This window comes from Bos taurus, chromosome 5 (genome assembly GCF_002263795.3).
Source record: "Bos taurus isolate L1 Dominette 01449 registration number 42190680 breed Hereford chromosome 5, ARS-UCD2.0, whole genome shotgun sequence".
Taxonomy (NCBI): domain Eukaryota; kingdom Metazoa; phylum Chordata; class Mammalia; order Artiodactyla; family Bovidae; genus Bos; species Bos taurus.
In genome coordinates, this window is record NC_037332.1 from 111,871,423 (window position 1) to 111,892,505 (window position 21,083).

General features: G+C 40.4%; 1 protein-coding gene across 1 annotated transcript in view; it reads right to left on the minus strand.

Annotated features, from left to right (window-relative positions):
* Positions 1 to 21,083, minus strand: part of MRTFA (myocardin related transcription factor A) — a 176,145-nt gene that overhangs the window by 131,456 nt on the left and 23,606 nt on the right. Inside the window, exon 2 of the mRNA XM_010805772.4 lies at positions 1,728 to 1,989. The gene's annotated coding sequence lies outside the window, so the exon portion shown is untranslated. The remainder of the gene's footprint in view (positions 1 to 1,727; positions 1,990 to 21,083) is intronic.

Sequence of the window (21,083 nt, forward strand, 5' to 3'; positions counted from 1 at the left end):
TGGGAAGAGTTGACTCATTGGAAAAGACTCTGATGCTGGGAGGGATTGGGGGCAGGAGAAGGGGATGACAGAGGATGAGATGGCTGGATGGCATCACTGACTCGATGGACGTGAGTCTGGGTGAACTCCGGGAGTTGGTGATGGACAGGGAGGCCTGGCGTGCTGCGATTCATGGGGTCGAAAAGAGTCGGACACGACTGAACGACTGATCTGATCTGATCAAACAGTCAAAACGTATTTTATAAAAATATACCACTTATAATGTCTGCCCAAGAAAAAGACATCAGGGAACAAACCTAATAAAATATTTGCATGACCTCTGTGGAAAAAAATTATAAAACCAGTGCGTAAGTATTAAAGAAGGCCTATTTAACCAGAGATATAAAGCTAACTAAATGGACAGGAAGACCCAATATTTACAATGTATATTTCCCCCCCTTAAAATCAAAATCCCAACAAGTACACCCAAAGACATGTACAAGAACTCCACAGCAGCATGATTCGTAATAGCCTCAAACTAAAACAAACCAAATATCCATCAAAAGTAAAAATGGACAAATTACAATCATGAAATGGTTTATATAGCAATGAAAATAAACTACAGCCACACACAATTCAACAAAAAAATTTCAAAAACATAAAAGAAGCCACCAAAGGAACGCCGATTCCGTTCACAGCAAGTTTGCGTGTGTGCTGTCGCTCAGTTGTGTCCAACTCTTTGTGACCCCATGGACTGCAGCCGGCAGGCTTCTCTGTTCACGGGGTTCTCCAGCAAGAATACTGGGGCGGATATCCATTCCCTTCTCCAGGGGATCGTCCTGACCCAGGGATTGAACCCAGGTCTCCTACACTGCAGGCGGATTCCTTAGCGTCTGAGCCACCAGGGAAGCCCCAAGTTTAGAGACAAACAATGCTAACCTATTAGCTAACCTATTATGTTAAAAGTCAGGATGATAGTTTTCCCTGGGCAGGAAGAGAGAATACTGATTAGGAAGAAGCACAAGGGGTGGTTCTGGGGTGCTGGAAATGTTTTATTTCTTCCTTAAGTAGTAATTATGCATGTATATTCACTTTATGATAACTCAACAACCACAATGCTTACAATTTGTGTTATTCTGTATCAATGTTATACTTTGATAAAATGGAAATGTACTAATGTCTGCAATTTACTTTGAAATGCATCCAAAAAATAAGGTGGATTGATGCACTGAGGGATAGATAGATCTATTATAAAGAAAATACTATAAAATGGTAATGGTAGAATCTGAGTGATGGATATAAAGGTGTGCATTGCAAAACTCTCTACTTCATCATATGTTTGAAATTTTTCATTTGGAGGAAAAAAATCTCAATGAGTTTTCTTGTAGAACTTCACAAGCTGATTCTAAAATTGTGTAAAATTAAAAGGGCAAGATTAGCCAAAACAGTTTGGCTCCCCAATTAATATAAGTATTACATAAATGTGTATATGGGTTTACAAAGTGAGAAATATTACTACATAAGGAGAAGCAAAGAAGTAGGAAAAAAAAAAATAGAACATAATTATGGTAATCCAGGCAGGAAATGCTGGGCTTACAGTGATCATCTAAACTTATTATTTCTCCATTTTATAAGAAATAGTAAAATTATAAGAAACTCCCAAGAGACATAAAGTAAGGATCTATGACATTATAAACATGAAGACCTTCGTTCAAATCATGCAATTCAATAATTCCATATCTACTCACCATTCTTCCGCTCACTAAGTGGAGGCAAATTGGGATTCCTGCCAGGGTGGAGGCCGAGGGTCAGCTCGGGCTGCAAGGAGAGCTCCTGCAGTTCATTGGCAACAGCCTCGCTCTGGGGGCTGGGAGCCGCGGACAGGGACACCAGAACGGGTTCATCGTCATTCTCGCCGGCCCCTCCTCCGTCCAGCCCATTCACAGCAATGACGGAAGGGGGCAGGCACACTACACTGGAGAAATCCACCTTGGCTTTCGTGATGGCAACCTGGAAACGGAGAAGGAAACGCAAAGTTCAGATGTGGAAAAGAGACAATTCCACTGAGTACAGAATGCTGAATACTAATATTATATCACTGGTACGCTACCACTATTCTTTTTTTTTTTTTTTTTTTGCTACCACTATTCTTAAAAAGCTTTTTGTAACGTAAGCTAGCATTATTATTAAATTAATATTTACTATGCTCACAGAGTGCATGAGATTTCAAGTCTGGCAACTGTCCTCAACTGTATCACTCAGGAGGACAGTGTACAATTGAAATAAAACCAATGCACAAACATGTCGATATATGGCAAAAAACATCACAATATTCTAAAGTAATTATCCTCCAATTAAAATAAATTTTTAAATAAATAAAATACTATAGAAATAAGAAAAACCAACGCACACACATGTCTCATAGGATAAAAAGAAACAGTAGCAAGGAGAAAGAGGTATGAGATCACGGTTACCTTCCAACTACTAAGGAAAAATATCTTGAGAAATAACACATCATGAGTACAAGATATTAAAGTATATTGTACCAACTTAATCTGGGGGAGAAAATTTCTTATAGAAAAGAATTCCTTAACCACTAGATTCCACATGGAAATATGGAGATGTTTGTTTGATAATGGATAATTGCTCAAATTTTTTAAAATTTTTATACAACTTTTAAAGGTTACTTTCCATCTAAATACTGGCTATATTCCCCGTTTTGTACACTACATCCTTGATCGTATCGGACACCCAACAGTCTGTACCTCCCATTCCTCTTCCATCCATATTGCCTCTCCACCCCCACCAGCCCCCACTGGAAACCACTAGCTTATTTCCTGTATCTGTGCGTCTGCTTCTTTTTTGTTATATTCACTAGTTGATGGCACATTTTTAGATTCCACACGTAAGTGATATCAGACAATACCTGTCTTTCTATGACTTATTTTACTAACAAAATGCCCTCCAAGTCCATCCATGTTGCTGCAAACAGCAAAAACTCTGTTCTTTTTCATGGCTGAATAGTGTTCCGCTGTGTGTATATGTGTGTGTGTACACACACATATATATACATACGTGTGTGTATATATATGTGTGTATCATGTCTTCCTTATCCACTCATCTGTTGATAGGCACTTAGGTTGTTTCCATGTCTTGCCAAGTGTAAATAATGCTGTTATGAACACTGAGGTGCATATTATCTTTTCAAAGCAGTGGTTTTGGTTTTTAGCTCAAATATTTTAACCTACCTGAATATTTAATCATAGTACCCAGGAATGGGATACTAAAATGCAAAACACACGGCAACATAAGAAAAAGATCTTTAAAAATGAAAAAGAATACGAATAACATGAAAGTCTTTTCAAAAACATGAGAATTAATGGTTAAGGGAATTAAGACTATATTCACCCACCAAATCCTGTGGAATTATGAAGAAGGTTTTTTTCAAATCATTTAAAATGCAGAAAATGTTTATTTAAAGTTTTAAAAAGTAAGATATAAAAATACATACTCATATAAAAATATTACACAGGGGAAAAAAGACCATAAAGAGTTACTCAGTCATGTCCAACTCTTTGTGACTTCATGGACTATAGCCCACCAGGCTCCTCTGTCCATGGGCTTTCCAGGCAAGAATACTGGAGTGGGTTGCCATTTCCTTCTCCAGGGGATCTTCCCGACACAGAGATCAAACCAGGGTCTCCTGCACCGCAGGCAGATTCTTTACCAACTGAAGCCATGAGGAAGTTTACCAAAACACAAAATGGGTTCTGTTTGTTGGACTATGAAAATTTTTAGTTTCCAAATTTTCTCTAAAACATGTATTGCTTTTTATAATGAAAAGGCTATAATTCTTAATCTAAAAAGAGGACTTAGGGGCTCCCTGAAGACTTTAATGAGGACTTGCATCTAATATGCTTCAGATGAAGAAATCACCAAAATATTGGAAAGCCATGAAATGAAGAAAGACATTGAAAACGAAAAGGACCATCACATCCACCTTCATGTAAAGCTTTCCCTGTGCCCAAAGCTAACTGTAGTTCTGGTTGATCCTCATAAAATACAAAGGAAAGGAAATGATCCAGGTAAGAGCAATTAAAGGGGGAGGGGTTTGACATTAAGAAGAACAGGGATATTAAGAAGGACTCTCTACTCCAAAAAGGATGAAAGAGAGTGAGTGAGGGATGTTCAAAAGAAAAAATATATACTAGGAACTCAATAGTCCAAGAGACAGTGCGGGCAAACACTGGAAACAACTGTTAAAGGGTTGGAAAATTTTAGGAATTATATAATAACAAATGCCTACCAAGAAAATCCAGAATCTGACCTTCAAAGAATTTTGCCCATCTTGTCTATGATTACCATCATTTAAGCCATGTCTCTATGTGTACCGGGAGAAAACAATTATTATACATGATTAATCCATCTGGCTTGTTTGCTAATAGCATGTTTGCTTTCCTTAACAGGAGCCTTTTCAGACTAAAAAATTCAATTTTATGTTATTCAAAAATCCTTTGAGGGGAGAAGAGCTCTGTGTGGGGGGCTGTGGGCCGGCTCTCCATGTACCACATGGAGGAGCTGCAGCCTGGCTCCAGGAAGCCTGAGTGCCCAGCCTCTCCCTGAGCCCCGTCTGCCCCTGCCCTCTGCCACCCCTGCATCTGCAGCCCTTCCCCAAACTCTGTGGGACAGACCTTGTGCTCTCCATCCCCAGACAGGCTCCGGGCAGTGGGGTGTGGGCTTAGGGTCTGCCAAAAGTCACTCGAGTTCATGACTGAGCCACATCTTTCCTTTTCCCCTGCAGGAGAGAGAAACCAACCAGAAGGCCCAGAGCCTAAGTGTTTCTCAGACGTGCTGTGTGGCCTCAGGTCCCATCTTTGGGTTCCAGTCTATTTTGTCAAGTGAAGAGGCCAATTTCGATTCCTAGCAATGAGGCAGGGACCAGGTAGTCTGAATGTTTCTTAGCTATAAAACACCTAGAAATGCTGGATAAAATTGAACAAGCGTTTTAAATGCATAGCTGAACTAACAAGAAAGTAGAGAAACCCCTGGCTCCAGGAATGAGGCAGGAACTAGGAATCACAGAGATGACACGAAAGTAGTCAAGATGCTGTGCAGCACACGGTTGGCTCTGGGAAAGCTGCTGGTCTTGGTGGCCATACATCTTAGGTTTTAATATCCACAGAGGACAGAAAAGGAGGTTTTGAGTCTGACAGGCTAGGGAGCTGGACTGAAATTTCTCTGTAAAGTTGGATTCAATTTCACTGAAGTATAAATCAGTGAAATTTTAGATTTAAAAAAAAAAAAAAAAAAAAAACCAGGGTTGGGGGGTAATCCTTTGAGACTCAAACTCCTTAGGATAGAATCCTCAATCACCCTGAAACATATGAGCATGCTCACACAGACACACAAACGCACATAGATGATGGCACTGAGAAGTGAGTTTAAACACACATACACTCTCTCTCTCTCTCTCTCCTCCCAACCCCCCCAAATGAGTCCTAAGGAAAGCAGGAGCAGGATAGTACCAAAACTTCAACTTTAGGGTTGTGAAGATACACTGGAACATTACTCAGCCACAAAAAAGAAGGAAATACTGCTATTTGCAAAAATACGGAGAGACCTTGAGCACATCAAGCTAAGTTAAATAAATCAAGACAGAAAAAGACAAATATATGAAATCTAAAAAACAAAACAAAAATAAAAACTCACACACAAAAAAGATCACACTTGTAGTTACCAGAAGTGGGGGTAGGAGGTGGAGGAATTGGATGAAGGTTGTCAAAAATACAAACTTCTAATCATAAGTAGAGCTAACACTGTTATATGGCATATTTGAAAGTTTTTAAAGAAGTATATCCTAAGAGCTCTCATCACAAAGAAGAAAACATTTTTCATTTATATGAGATGATGAATGTTAACAAAACTGACTGTGGTAAACATTTCACAGTATATGTAAGTCAAGTCATTACGTACACCTTACACCTTAAACTTACACAGTGCTATGTTATCCATTATATCTCAATAAAACTGGGAAAAGACATTTGCTAAGTCATTATAGACTGTATGAGTTTATACCTCTCATTAGAAAAGGAGAAGTTTAACTGAGATGGTAACAGCTGTGTGTGTACACAGCAGACAGACCCTGCAAATAGTATTTGCACATTTAACATCCACTTGATAAAACACTTGTGCATAAGACAAAAGCAAATGAAAGACACTTAAAAGATAATCTGGGGACCAAGACAGGCAGGTCTCGAGGAAAATCTGAATGATATAAGAAGATTGGACAGGAATCAGCAAACCTCATTCAAGTACTCCAGGTAAGCTGCTGGGGCAGAATCATACTTTCATATAAAAAGTTCTTAACAAAACAGCAAAATCTCCTTATTTCAGACTTCACTGATATCAGTAAGTCTCCAACCAAGTATGAGATTAAGAAAAATTTTATGCTACTTGAAGGAGGGGTAGGATAAAAGAATGTCAGTAATTTTACAGTGTTTACCAGATTAAGAGAAAAACTAAAATACTGCCTCATAATGTGTAATTGTTAACACAATTACAAAAGAGACTAACACATAACACAATGTTAATATGTCAATGTTAACATTTCTCATTTCAAATGAGAATACATTTCAAATGTATTTCTCATTTCAAATGAGCTATTTTTGCATTTAAAATGGCCTGGCAATAGTATTTCTCAATGTGGAGTTTCAGCTTTGTAAGATGCAAAAATTCTAGAGATCTGTTGGACAATAATGTGAATATACTTATTGTGAACTGTGGTGTTGGAGAAGACTCTTGAGAGTCCCTTGGACTGCAAGGAGATCCAACCAGTCCATTCTAAAGGAGATCAACCCTGGGTGTTCTTTGGAAGGAATGATGCTAAAGCTGAAACTCCAATACTTTGGCCACCTCGTGTGAAGAGTTGACTCATTGGAAAAGACTCTGATGCTGAAAGGACTGCGGGCAGGAGGAAAAGGGGACAACAGAGGATGAAATGGCTGGATGGCATCACCGACTCGATGGACGTGAGTTTGAGTGAACTCCGGGAGTTGGTGATGGACAGGGAGACCTGGCGTGCTGCGATTCATGGGGTCGCAGAGAGTCGGACACGACTGAGCGACTGAACTGAGCTATCCACTTAAAAATGATTAAGATGGTAACTTTAATAGCATGTGTTTTTTACCACAATAATTTTGAAATAGCTTGGCAAGATCTCTGCTTAAGAAATAATTTACTAAACTAACCCATATTAGTCACTGAGTTTGAAAGAATAAATTGTCTATTCTTTAAAGTGCCCTTGAATTTATTTTTCAGTAATTCAGAACAAGCTTTCTCCTATTACTTTGAATTAGAAAATTATTATTGCTAAGATGCAGAGATCTGACATTCACATGTGTTACTGCTCCCAAAAGACAATCAAGATCCACCCATCACATGATATCATGATTTTTTTAATGAAGCAAATGAAGTTAAACTGCATAAGTCTGTAATTCTGGTATGTACTTAATACACATAACCGATACTTCTTTAAAAAAAAAAAAAAAATTTTTTTCTCTTTAAAAGAAACCAGAATATGGCCCCTCAAAGAAAGTCAAACCAAGTCCAGGCATGAAGAAAAATGAGGTTAAAAAGTGATGGTTTTTACTCATGCATTTTTAGTAGATTACAGAAAGGAATATCAAATTCTGTAATGACCTGGACCATGACTGCCTGCCACTATCTTGAATGAAAGAAAATGCAGTTTGAAAAACTTTTATTCAGTGTTCCATTCAGAATTTATTTTAATAGTTTAGCACCTGATTGTGAAAGTTGCTCAGTCATGTCCTGCTCTTTGCAACCCCATGAACTGTACAGTCCGTGGAATTCATACTGGAGTGGGTAGCCTTTCCCTTCTCCAGGGGATCTTCCCAACCCAGGGATTGAACCCAGGTCTCCCACAGTGCATGCAGATTCTTTACCAGCTGAACTGGTAAAGGGATTAAGTTCCATATTTATAATATTATTAAGGGCTTGAAGAAGTCACATGAAAATCTTACATACCTATATAGATAGTTTACCACACATTTTACCAGGCAAGTTACATGCTATAGTAGTCTTTAATTGAAAGATTTCAAGTTAATTGATTTCAATTTAATTGAAATATTTCTTTTAAAATGCTAACATTAAATGGTATTACAATAAAATTCTTCCATAAAAAATCATTAGGGGCAGGCGGAACAGATGAAACGAGAGTGGCCCAACACTGGTAACTGCTGAAGCTCTATATTGGGCATATGGAGACTCATTACACTATTGTTCTCTCTATACTGACGTATGTTGGCTAACATTCTTATAATTTAAAAAAAAATTTTTTAAACAAGAGTCTTCCATAGAACAAAGTAAAGACCTGGTAAGACATAAAGCAAGGTTTCCTTAATCTTCTCCTTAGAAAATAAGCCAAACAAAAGTCTATTGCAAGCACTGACAAAAGACAAGAGAGAATATTTAGCATGAAATATATACACTGCGAAGATTTATTTCTCCAGCAAACATACCTATTTTCTACTCACTTTTAAACAGCCCACAGGAGAAAGTCCTAGTCAACTGGGAATCCAGAGACAAGAACCAAAAATGCTGAGGCATTGCCATCATAGATTAAGTCTACCAGTTCTTGAATACTCCTAAAATTTTATTTATTGTACAATTTGCATGAAAAAGAAAAGCTGAAAGAGTAATATTTATCTCAGATTATATGTATAATGCTATTTAGAAAAATTTTAAAGTTATGTCTCAAAATACCTTCCGAAATATCTCAAAGGAAAGGTAATTAAAATAACCAAGAGAAAAATATCTGCATCACGTTTTAGTGGTGTGAATTTACACTTCTACTGAGTCCAAAGCCAAACTTTCTTTTTCATCATGGAATCACCAACTTCCATTTCTTGACTGCTGATTCACATTCGATCAGTAGCAGCCAGAACCAAAACAGCGTGGGGGCAGGGTCATCTCCCACAACCCATCTGTTTCCCTCTCCTGCTGGCCCGGTTCCGCCTCATCTTTTCTCCTCCCCACCCCCTTTGTGGGCCGCCTGCCTTCTGCTGGTGCCGAGCGGCATATGTAACCAGAAGCAACGGCACAAAATGTGTCAGAGAAATGGAAGAGCTCAGGCAGACAGCTGATAAATCTGAAAAAGTATACACTATCATGATTTTGTATTATGACCCGTGATAAGAGAGTTTCACACAACCAAATGATATGGTTCTTCAAAAAAAAAAGTTTCTCTGTATAAAAAGTGGTTTTTAAAATCAATTAATGAAACTTTTTTTAGCTGTACAGATTTTTACTTTTATTCCCCTCGATTTACTTTAACAGATAAACCAAATCTTTAAAACTCTTACTGTGTAAGCCTTGCACTCCCAGAAGTTCAACTATTCTGATGGACAGGCCATAAAAAGAGGTCTCAAGACTACACTGAAAAGAAAAGGGACCTAGCTAAGACTAGCCTTCCAGATACCCCCACCAAAGTGGCAGGCAGGTACTCTCCTGGACCCACTAGGCAGGCCCAGTCACTTGCTGAATGACACCATGTGGACCAAGTTAACACCACGTGGAACAGAACACCACCCAAGCTATGCCCCGCCCAAATGCCTTACCTACATTGGGAGACACAATAAATGACATCGGATTTCTTAACATCAGCACTGGAAACCGAGATAGAATATGCTTTCAAAGTCTCAGAAAAAAATTATTTTCAAACTGGAATTGCTTATATAGCCTATCACTCAAGTAGGAAGGCATTTCAAGTAACAAACTTTACCACCCAAGTAATTTTTTTTCAGAAAACTTCCCTGGATCTTCAGCTTTTGCTCACTTCAAGTTTTCAGCTCCTTCCAATCATTCTACAGGGAATCAGCCATCAAAGTCTTTCCTCTTATTCCAACAAAACATGTAAAAGCTAACAATAGAGAACTGCCTCTTCAGTAACAGCAGTGCAGCGCCCTTCAGAGCACCTGCTTCACTTCTCATTTCTCCCCTCTAAGCAGCTACTGCGGCTTTCCACTTGTGACCGCCTAGAATCGCCTCTTCTTCTGCAACCCACCTTCTTCTCCCTATTATCACTTGCCAACAGGCTATGTTTCCATAATATCCTGGGCTTGCTTCTCATTGCTTGCTTTTACTACTATTAAAACAGACTGACCCTCCACTAGGCAGTCAAGTGCACTGAGGAAAGAGATTCTGTCCTACTGTCTTTTTGACTCAAGTACCTGGATATTATACTTGACACGGAATAAGAACTCAATGAACATTTGCTCATCTACTGACTATATTAACGTCGTGGAAACCACATGACATATAAACAGTCAGCACTGATACAAAAAAAAAAAAAGAGAAGAAGGTCTGCGGGGAGCGAGCTCCGCCCCTGGCAAAGGTCATGAGGAAGGAGGCTTGGCATACGCAAAGGCGGGATCAAGCCTCAGGAGTCTCCCTGGAAATTCTCGAGCAATCTACCCCCAAAACCAGAGTCTGCCTACTTTCTGCTTTGTGCTTTCACCTACACCTCTGACTTTACGGGGGGGGGCTGTCCCCCACTACCTCTCTGAAAAAAGTTAGCTTACAGCTCCAGTTAATAATTCCTGGGTGTGACAGTGTTTCAACCTACAAACTCCCTTGGAAGTCCTCTAGCCTGCCTGAATAGGTTTTTCTGGCCACATGTGATTGCTCAGAGCCTCCAAACTGAGAGGCATGAGATGTTCTAAACTGTCTAAATACAGATTCCTTTGAGCAGTTAAAAGATTGATTAGAAATTGTATTGGTGAAGGGATTTTCACTTGTTGGGCCAATGTTTGCTGCTAAGTTTCCATATCCCTTATCTGCTGTGTCCCTGGCAGTGTATTGATTAATATAATTGGTGTAAGTAGTAGCTTTAATGTTTGTAACCTGGGACCCTTGAGTTAATTCTTTTTCTTGTTATAGCCCACCACACCTTTGCTCTGTAGGAATGCAACTTTATCTAATGCTTTTCGGAGGCTGGCGCCTGACTTTAGAATAATCACCTTTAGAGAAAAAGGCCTCCGGGCCAGAAGATGATGCAAATCACCTAAACTTTTGCATATGATAAGTTTGCAGGAAGAAAGCCTGGCTTACTGCATGACTCTACCCCTTCCCCCATTATCCTCTATGCATAACTTAAGGTATAAAAACTACTTTGGAAAAAAGTGCGGGCCTTGTTCACCGAAACTTGGTCTCACCATGTCGTTCTTTCTCTTACCTTCTGGCTGAATTATTCAGCCTCTTTTCTCCACTGAATTTCCTCACTGAGCTATCCTTATTTCAGCCTCTTTTCTCCACTGAATTTCCTCACTGAGCTATCCTCATTCTATTACTCTTTATATCCTTAATTAACGTTTAATTAAGCAATTGTTTCCTGATCCTCGCCGACGCCGTCCCCGCTTCGAATTCCCTGGATCCACCGGGGCTGGACCCCGGCAAAGGTCTGTCACAGGTAGGTATTTATGTTTAAATAAAAATACACACAAGATCAGAAAAGGTTCCTAAGACACTGAAGTTTGAGAACAGTCATAAAAAATGGACAGTGTTACAGAACAGAATGGGGCTTCCCAGGTGGTAAAGAATCCATCTGCCAAGGCAGGAGATGAAAGAGACATGGGTTCAATCCCTGGGTGGGGAAGATCCCCTGGAGGAGGGCATGGCAACGCACGCCAGTATTCTTACCTGGAGAATCCCATGGACAGAGGAGCCTGGCAGGCTACAGGCCATGGGGTTGCCGTGAGTCAGACACGACTGAGCGACTTAGCACACATGCACGCACAAAACAGAAATAGGCTCACACACATGCAGAAGAGACTCGAGTTGTCAAAGGGAGGGAGGCACGGGGGAGGGAAGCACTGGGCGTCTGGGATTATACAGAGACTGGACGAACAACAAGGTCCTGCTGTATACCACAGGGAGCTATATTCGGTATCCTGTGATAAACCAGAATGGAAAAATATTTGGAAAAGTATATATATATTAACTGAGTCACTTTGCTGTACAGCAGAAATTAACAGTATAAATCGACTATACGTCAATAAACACTTTTAAACGGGTACTACTGACAAGATTCACTTATTTTTTTATTCATTCTCTCAATAAATATCTACTGAGTACCTACTCCATGCCAGGTATTCTTCTGGGTGCTGAGGGATGCTACAATGAATAAAACAAATTCCTGCCCTCAGGGAGCTTATATTCTTCCAGGAAAAAGAAGAGCCTAAACAAAAACATGGGTGTGAAAAGGTGTGGAAGATTTCTAAAAAGGCAATTGCATACAAGCTACATGAGATGTGCCCTGAATAGCAAGCTGAGCTTCACTCTAGGAAACAGGAATAAATCAACTACAGTTCAATATAAAGTAAAATAAAAATTTAAAGTAGGGAACAGCATGATCAAACCATGTTTTGGAGGATTAATCTGGCAGTGGAATAAATACTGGATTGGCAAAAAGGACTATGAGGTTGGGAAAAAAGTTACAAAGCTACTTTCATTAGGCGAAGAATAACTTACTGAAATCCTGAATTGCAGTAGTCAATGCAGAAAGACAGGAACTGTCACACACAACATGGAGCCATACCTGGCACAGAGCAGAAAGTCAAATCTCTGCTGAGTTAATGAATAAGAGAGAATTTTTAAGTGATACAGTTGGTTTGTAGTTGGTTATGGGGGGAGTGAAGAAAAGGAGGTATCAAAGATGATACCGTGGTTTTAAGCCAGAATGACTGCAGAACACTAATTCTGCTAATAGAAACAGGGAAGAGAGGAGGACGACCTCTACCTGAGGGGATAATGAATGTGATTTTGGGTACTGGATGCAGGAGCCAAAGTGAGACAATAGAAACATCATTTCAGTTCCCTGGTGGTTCAGACAGTAAAGAATCTGCCTGCAATGAGGGAGACCCAAGTTCAATTCCTGTGTCAGGAAGATACCCCGGAGAAGGGCATGGCAATCCATGCCAGTATTTTTTTTTTTTTTTTTTTTACTTTTTTTAAATTTATTTTTTAATTGAAGGATAATTGCTTTTCAGAATTTTGTTGCTTTCTGTCAAGCCTCAACATGAATCAGACATAGGTATACATATATCCCCTCCCTTTTGATCCTCCCTCCCATCTTCCTTCCCTTCCCACCCATCTAGGTTGACACAGAGCCCGTTTGAGTTTCCTAAGCCATACAGCAAATTCCTGTTGGCTATCTATTTTATATATGGCAATGTAGGTTTCCATGCTACTCTTTCCATGCATCTCACCCTCTCCTGCCCTCTCCCCATGTCCATAAGTCTATTCTCTATGTCTGTTTCTCCACTGCTGCCCTGTAAATACACTCAATACCATTTTTCTAGATTCCGTATATACGTGTTAGAATACGATATTTATCTTTCTCTTTCTGACTTACTTCACTCTGCATAAATAGGTTCTCGGTTCATCCACTTCATCAGAACTGACTCAAATGTGTTCCTTTCTATGGCTGAGTAATATTCCATTGTGTCTATGTACCACAACTTCCTTATCCATGCATCTGTTGATGGACATCTAGGTTGCTTCCATGTTCTAGCTACTGTAAATAGTGCTGCAATGAATGTTGGAGTCCATGTGTCTTTTTCAATTTTGGTTTCCTCAGGGTATATGCCTAGGAGTGGGATTGCTGGGTCAATGGTGGTTTATTCCTAGTTTTTTAAGGAATCTCCATACCATCTTCCATCGTGGCTGTATCAATTTACATTCCCACCAACAGTGCAAGAACATTCCCTTTTCTCCACACCCTCTCCAGCATTAATCATTTGTAGACTTTTTGACGATGGCCATTCTGATTGGTGTCAGGAGATACCTCATCGTAGTTTGATTTTAATTTCTCTAATAATAAGCAACGTTGAGCATCTCTTCATGTGTTTGTTAGCCATCTGTATGTCTTCTTTGGAGAAATGTCTGTTTAGGTCTTTCCCCCACTTTTTAACTGGGTTGTTTGTTTTTCTGGTATTGAGTTGTAGGAGCTGCTTATATATTTTGGAAATTAATCCTTTGTCAGTTGTTTCATTTGCTATTACACTCCAGTATTCTTGCCAAGAGAATTCCACAGACAGAAGAGCCTGGAGAGCTACATAGTCCACAGGGTCACAAAGCGTTGGACACGACTGAGTGACTAACATTTTCACTCATATACATATGGAAAACATGGACATGAGTAGAAGGACAGAAACAAAAAGGAATATAAGAATAGGAAGAAAACAGGAAAAAAAAAAAAAAAGACAGTAAGAGGAAAAGGCAGAGGCACAGATACAAGGGAACGGTAAATTGTTATCATACCTGACTCTGGTGGTAACTCAGGAAGGCCCAGTCTCACATTGCTTACTTTGAGATTTAGACCATCCCTCTGATTCCTAAAATTATCATATACAGCTGAGTATCTAATTACATATCGGTACTTTCTACTCACACTATTTTAGAAGAAGCTCAATAAAGCTGTAACTTTATAATGCTGAGGGGCAACCAGCTGTCCCCAAACTTAAAGACACAAGTAAGCTCAAGGGCTTATAAAAAGGACATGAACTTACCAGCTGGAAGCAGGAGAAATAAATAAAAACATTTAGAATCAAGAAAAGTAGAATATGTGTTTTATCTGCAGGTTCAACTCTTTTTCCTTGTATTACCTCTCCACACCATTCTCTACCAGCCCCTGCCAGATACCCACGGCCGAGACCGCAACCTAAAGGTGCTGGGCACACATGGGAACACGCTGCACTGAGGGACGCTAACTGCCTTCAGTCCCAGTGTCACTAAGAGGGCCTTCTGGGATGGATCTGACCTCCATTAATTCTCCCAACAAATATATATTGAATATCAGGCATTGTTCTAGGCACTGGGAGTGCAAGAGAAAATATTCCTTCTTTCAAGGAGCTCTACATTACAATGAAAGAGACACAGACACAAAAATAAATACACAGTAAAATAATTTCAGGTAACCATAACTTTTATGGGGGGTGTGGGATGGCTGATTTAAATTAAATGCTCAAGAAAGGTCTCACTGAGGAGATAAGATCTGACCTGAGACTTGAATAACAGCCAACACTTAATGAGCACCTATGTGTGTGAGACACGTCATATGTGTGTATTCAACCTTCACAACATTAAGAGGTATTTACTCATATTATCCAATTTTTCACAGTTCAGGAAATGAAGGCACCGAGAGGTTAAACAGTAACTTGAACGCAGGCAATCAGGTTTCAGAACCCATGCTTCCAACCACTACACAATCCGACGCTACCTGAATTTGACAAGCAGCAGTCTACCATGCAGAGGAAACAGCATGTACAAGTTCAAAGGCCATGAGGCGGGAACGAGCTTGACATCTTCAAGGAATTAAAGACCAGCCTGGGCAGGGAGCAGAGGAAGAGGGTAGAGAAGTACATTCTATGAAACACCATATGCCCCATGAGGTTTTAAGCAATGGAGTGAAATGATCTGATGTATGTTTTTGAAAGATCACTTTGACAGCTGCACAGAGAACAGATTGTAGGGGGAACTGTTCACCTTAGTCTGCTGCCTGATTTTCGAGTTTGGTATGTTCTGCCTGGCCCCCTAGAGACAACTGCAATAACACTGTTTCAGGGAAAAGTTATAATATGTGACCTGTATCTTAATACCTTGTATCACTGAGTTTGGTGATATGACCTTGGGCAAGTCACTCTGAATAAAAATTCTTAGCAATGGCACACCACTCCAGTACTCTTGCCTGGAAAATCCCATGGACGGAGGAGCCTGGTAGGCTGCAGTCCATGGGGTTGCTGAGGGTCGGACATGACTGAGCAACTTCACTTTCACTTTTCACTTTCATGCATTGGAGAAGGAAATGGCAACCCACTCCAGTACTCTTGCCTGGAGAATCCCAGGGATGGGGGAGCCTGGTGGGCTGCCGTCTATGGGGTCGCACAGAGTCGGACACGACTGAAGTGACTTAGCAGCAGCAGTCCTGTTCTCTTAAAGGATATTATGAGAAGTTATCCTTGAGAAGTACAGAGTTTAACTACCAGGTAGCCTTTTTTTTTTTTTTTTTGCATGCGAATATTTAATAGAAATTTGACAATTTGCCTTAACCCATCTCCAATTCCATCTCCCCCCACCCCCAAGAAAAGGCTGCCTGAGATTTAAAGCACTATTCTGGCAAGATGACTTCATTACATTCCTTGAACTATACTCATGCCCACAAACACTACAGATATGCTTTCCTTATGATTCCTAATCCCTCTTCTGCGGTACTCAAATGCGTTCTGATTTTTAACTGTGGAATTCTATTTGTCTTTTAGAAGTTTCTTCTCTAAGAGAAAGAATGATGGATGTTTAGAAGTCCACACGCTATGTATAAAATATCTGAATAAACTTAAATATGATCTGAACATACGTGTAATTTCACCTACGAAACTGCATAATCCGTCATGAGACAGTTTTCAAGGTAAGAGTTCTTCTGTCACCTCCTCTTTGACACTAAAACCTTACACTCCAATAAGTCAAGACAACCTGAAATGCTGCCAGGCCACAGTATAGAAAATCTGCCCTAGCGATGCTGTTCAGGTATGAATAATATGAAAAAAATTAGTTATTTTTGAACATACTGACTTTGGAATGAGAAACTTGTTGAGACAAACCTCATCGAGGGTGAAGACAAGCAGCAGTTGGGGGGAGAGGGAGGCGTGTACAGAACCGCGCTTTGTCTCCACACTACAATGGAGTGTTTGAGGAGAAGCACTGTTTCCAGGGCCAGAGGCTCACGTCCTTAGGTTCCCCAAAGAGCTCTCTCCCCATAACTTAAGAGATGTTCCCTTCCTTATAAAACGAGCTCTGGATATTTCCTAAATCCTTGATCAAACATTTCAAAAGACTGAGAACGAAATATCTGGCCATAAAAAGAAGAAAAAAATCCAGAAACTGTCACAATTTTATAGGACTCCAGCAAACTCAAATCCAAATACAGGAACACACTCTCAGAGAAGTACACTGAAGACTCGAGTGTCTGTGGGTCAAGGAGAAGAGGCCAGACTACGGCTCCTAGGCACCCGCTGGTGCTACAACGAGGGACCCTCAGGACAATGTACATCTACGACAGCACTTGCTGCATTTGCAATGAAACACCAAGGTATGTCACCAGCACGCGTGCAGGCATGCATGCTTAGTCGCTAAGTCACGTCCAACTCTTTACAACCCCATGGACTGCAGCGCGCCAGACTCATCTGTCCACGGGATTTCCCAGGCAAGAATACTGGAATGGGTTGCCATTTCCTTCTCCAGGGAATCTTTCGACCCAGGGGTCGAACCCACATCTCCTGCACTGCAGGCGGATTCTTTATCACTGTGCCACCTGAGAAGCCTATGTCACCATCATACTCATCCATTACTCTTCTGATTACACTTTAATTATAAAAGCTACCCTATTAATTAAATGAATCTATTCTGACAAGATCAGTTACCATCTTTGGTATGGTATGGTATACCATATCAGAGCACTGGCTCTTCACATTACCTTCACAGTAAACAGTGCAGAATTTGTGTTTAAAAATATATTCTCAGTTGCTCATGGTCATCAATGGCTTCAATCAAGGCAGAATCTCTGGAAATATAATAAATCTCAAATAAAAACAGCTAAGTTATGGTCCATTATTCTTCCCTTCTGACAGCCTCTTGCTTCAAATAGTATTACTCTCAGCCAACTAATATTTTGAAAAAGGTGCTGAGAAGTTCTGTTGGGATAAAATGTAACAGACGTCAGGAAATATGTTAACTTCGGTACGATTATATTTAAAGTTCTGAAATAAAGAGGGAAAAAAGACTACAGGCAAAGAAATCCATGTCCCAAACAAAGAACACAATGAAAGTGTTCTCCAAAGCACTGTGGGACTCTCCACCTTACAACTACATCTAAGAGCAGATGCTGTAGAATTTGTAAAACTTTAAGACACACAGCAGCAGCCAGCAGTTAACACAGTGCATTTTGAAGGTGTCTGTGCAGGCAACATGATGTGGATATAGAAGAAGAAAAGGTAAGTGTACAGCAGCATGGAAAGCTTCTATTGTCTTCCTAGCATGTCCTGGGTTACCCATATCTGGACTTCTTTTACATGCTACTGCTACTGCTAAGTCGATTCAGTCGTGTCCGACTCTGTGCGACCCCATAGACGGCAGCCCACCAGGCTCCTCCGTCCCTGGGATTCTCCAGGCAAGAACACTGGAGTGGGTTGCCATTTTCTTATCCAATGCATGAAAGTGAAAAGTGAAAGTGAAGTCACTCAGTCGTGCCCGACTCCTAGCGACCCCATGGACTGCAGCCTACCAGGCTCCTCTGTCCATGGGATTTTCCAGGCAAGAGTACTGGAGTGGGGTGCCATTGCCGTCTCCATCTTTTACATAAGATGACAGTAAACTTATATCATATTTAAAGTCACTATTATTTTACTTTTGAAAAAAAGTGAAGTGGTAGTTGCTCAGTCGTGTCCAACTCTTTGCGACCCCGTGGACTGAAACACACCCGCCTCCTCCGTCCCTGGGATTCTCCAGGCAAGAATACTGCAGTGGGTAGCCATTCTCTTCTCCAGGGGATCTTCCCGACTGGGGATCAAACCCACATCTCCTGCACTGCAGGCAGATTCTTCACCATCTGAGCCAGGGGGTTGCAAATGGTTGAACATAATGCTAATACATAATCTGGTGTCAGGAAGAGAATGCTTCACGCAAAAGAACATAACATTTGCAGTGAGCCTTCAGATACTGAAAACTGAAAAGCTAGTGATGACTGTTATGCAGTGAGAAAACACCTCATTAAAGCACTGCCTGATTATACTGGAATGCTTCAAGGGAAACAGGAAAGATTCAGAATGTTGTATGTGTTGGCTGCTTCTTGCCACTTTCAACAATTTATATGAGAGGAGGGGTAAAAGACAATAAGGACCTACTGAATAGCACATGGAACTCCAGTGAATGTTATTAATACACATGGCAACCCGGGTGGGAGGAGAGCCTGGGGGAGAATGGATACATGAGCATGTGTGGCTGAATCCCTTCTGCTGTTCACCTGAAACTACCACAACATTCTTAGTTGGTTAGACCCCGATACAAAACGAAAAGCTTAAAAAAAAGAAAAGAAAAAATGAGAGGTAAACAACTAGAGCAAGTTAGTTAATAAGAAGAGATATAAAGGAACGTATCATTGCTAAGGAAGGTGTTCTCTTCCCTGTGGCCTGCAATCTCAATTGACTAAAAGCCTCTCACTTTGGAGCCTTATAGGGTAGAAAGAGGAAACCACTCCACACTCCAAAATGGTACAGTTAAAAGAGGTGACTGCCAAATGGAGATAAGACTGGACCTCTGCCACATAAAGGCTATGAACCCAACTGCCAAAACAAAATGGGGGTAGGGGGACCAGTGGGGAGCCAATTGGTTCAGACAGCCTCACCATGACTGCCATTAAGCTAAGATGGGATGGAGACAGGCAAAGCACAAAGCTGAGTAAGGAAAAGACCAGAGTTATCAAACTTGAAAACCACGTTTCATCCAGAAATTTGTTCCTCTGTCCGGACAGAAAGTCTTCAAATATACTACTACACAGTAGCACTTAATAATTGCTATAAACCAGAGAATTTTATGTTACCAATCCTCCCCTTTTCTGAAACCATGTCAAAAAAACTAAAGGAAGCATGACAACCATGTCTAACCAAATAAAGAATATCAATAAAAAGACAAATTTTCCAAATGGTAGTTTTTTTTTACTGCTATTATAATTCTATTACACCTATTGTACACTACTTATTTGGGGCACAGTTACCTTGTCTTTTAGTTTATAAGCCCTGAACCATACCAACCAAAGAAGACCATACATTACTCAAGACATCCTGGGCTTTGAACTGAATGCCATAACTGAATAAAACATTGGGGGAGTTTCTCTTAGGATGAGGTGAATGTGTTGCACATATGAAAAGAAGGGTAGGCATATATATTAAAAAAACAAAAGGGGCAGACTATGATTTAAAAAACAAAAAATCCTAATTACACCCCCAAATCAATTCTCCTCTTCTTAGTAATAAAAGACTCAGGCAAATGGCAATGCAGATTAGTGACTACAATTCCCAGCCTCCCTTGAAATCAGGTATAACATTCTGGCCAATGGTTTCTAAGTGAAAGTACCATGTAGAACTTCTAGGAAGTATAAAGGGAATAAGCACATGTTTGGGGCTTCACTGGTGGCTCAGTGGTAAAGAATCTGCCTGCAATGTGGGAGACTCAGGTTCAGTCCCTGGGTTGGGAAGATCCCCTGGAGAAGGAAAGGGCAAACCAATCCAGTATTCTTGCCTGGAGAATCACACGGACGGAGGAGCCTGGTGGGCTACAGTCCATGGGGTCACAAAGAGCTGGACATGACTGAGTGACTAACATTTTCACTTTCACTTTTCAAGCAAGTCTTCAGCCCTTCCCCCTTCCTGACAGCTAGAATACAGATTGTATGGCTGGAGCCCGAGCACTTCAGATTATAAAGTAGAAAATGCATGCTGAAGATGCTGAGGAAGCCCAAAGCTTGAATTTATACCTATTACAGAGATCAAATTGTCAACATTCACTGGATCATAGAGAAAGTAAGGGAATTCTAGAAAAACATCTACCCTGACTATGCTAAAGCCTTTGACTGTGTTGATTGTAACAGACCATGGAAAACTCTTAAAGAGACAGGAATACCAGACCATCTTACCTGTCTCCTGAGAAACCTATTTGTGGGTCAAGAAGCAATACTTAGAACACTGTATGGAACAACTGACTGGTTCAGGACTTAGAAAGGAGTATGACAAGGCTGTTTATTGTCACCCTGTTTATTTAACTTATACGCAGAGCATATCACGTGAAATGCTGGGCTGGATGAGTCGCAAGCTGCAATCAAGACTGCCAGGAGAAATACCAACAGCCTCAGATACGTGGATGATACCACTCTAAAAGCAGAAAGCAAAGAGGAACTAAAGAGCCTCTTAATGAGGGTGGAGGAGGAGAGTGAAAAAGACAGCTTAAAACTCAATATTAAAAAACTAAGATCATGGCATCCA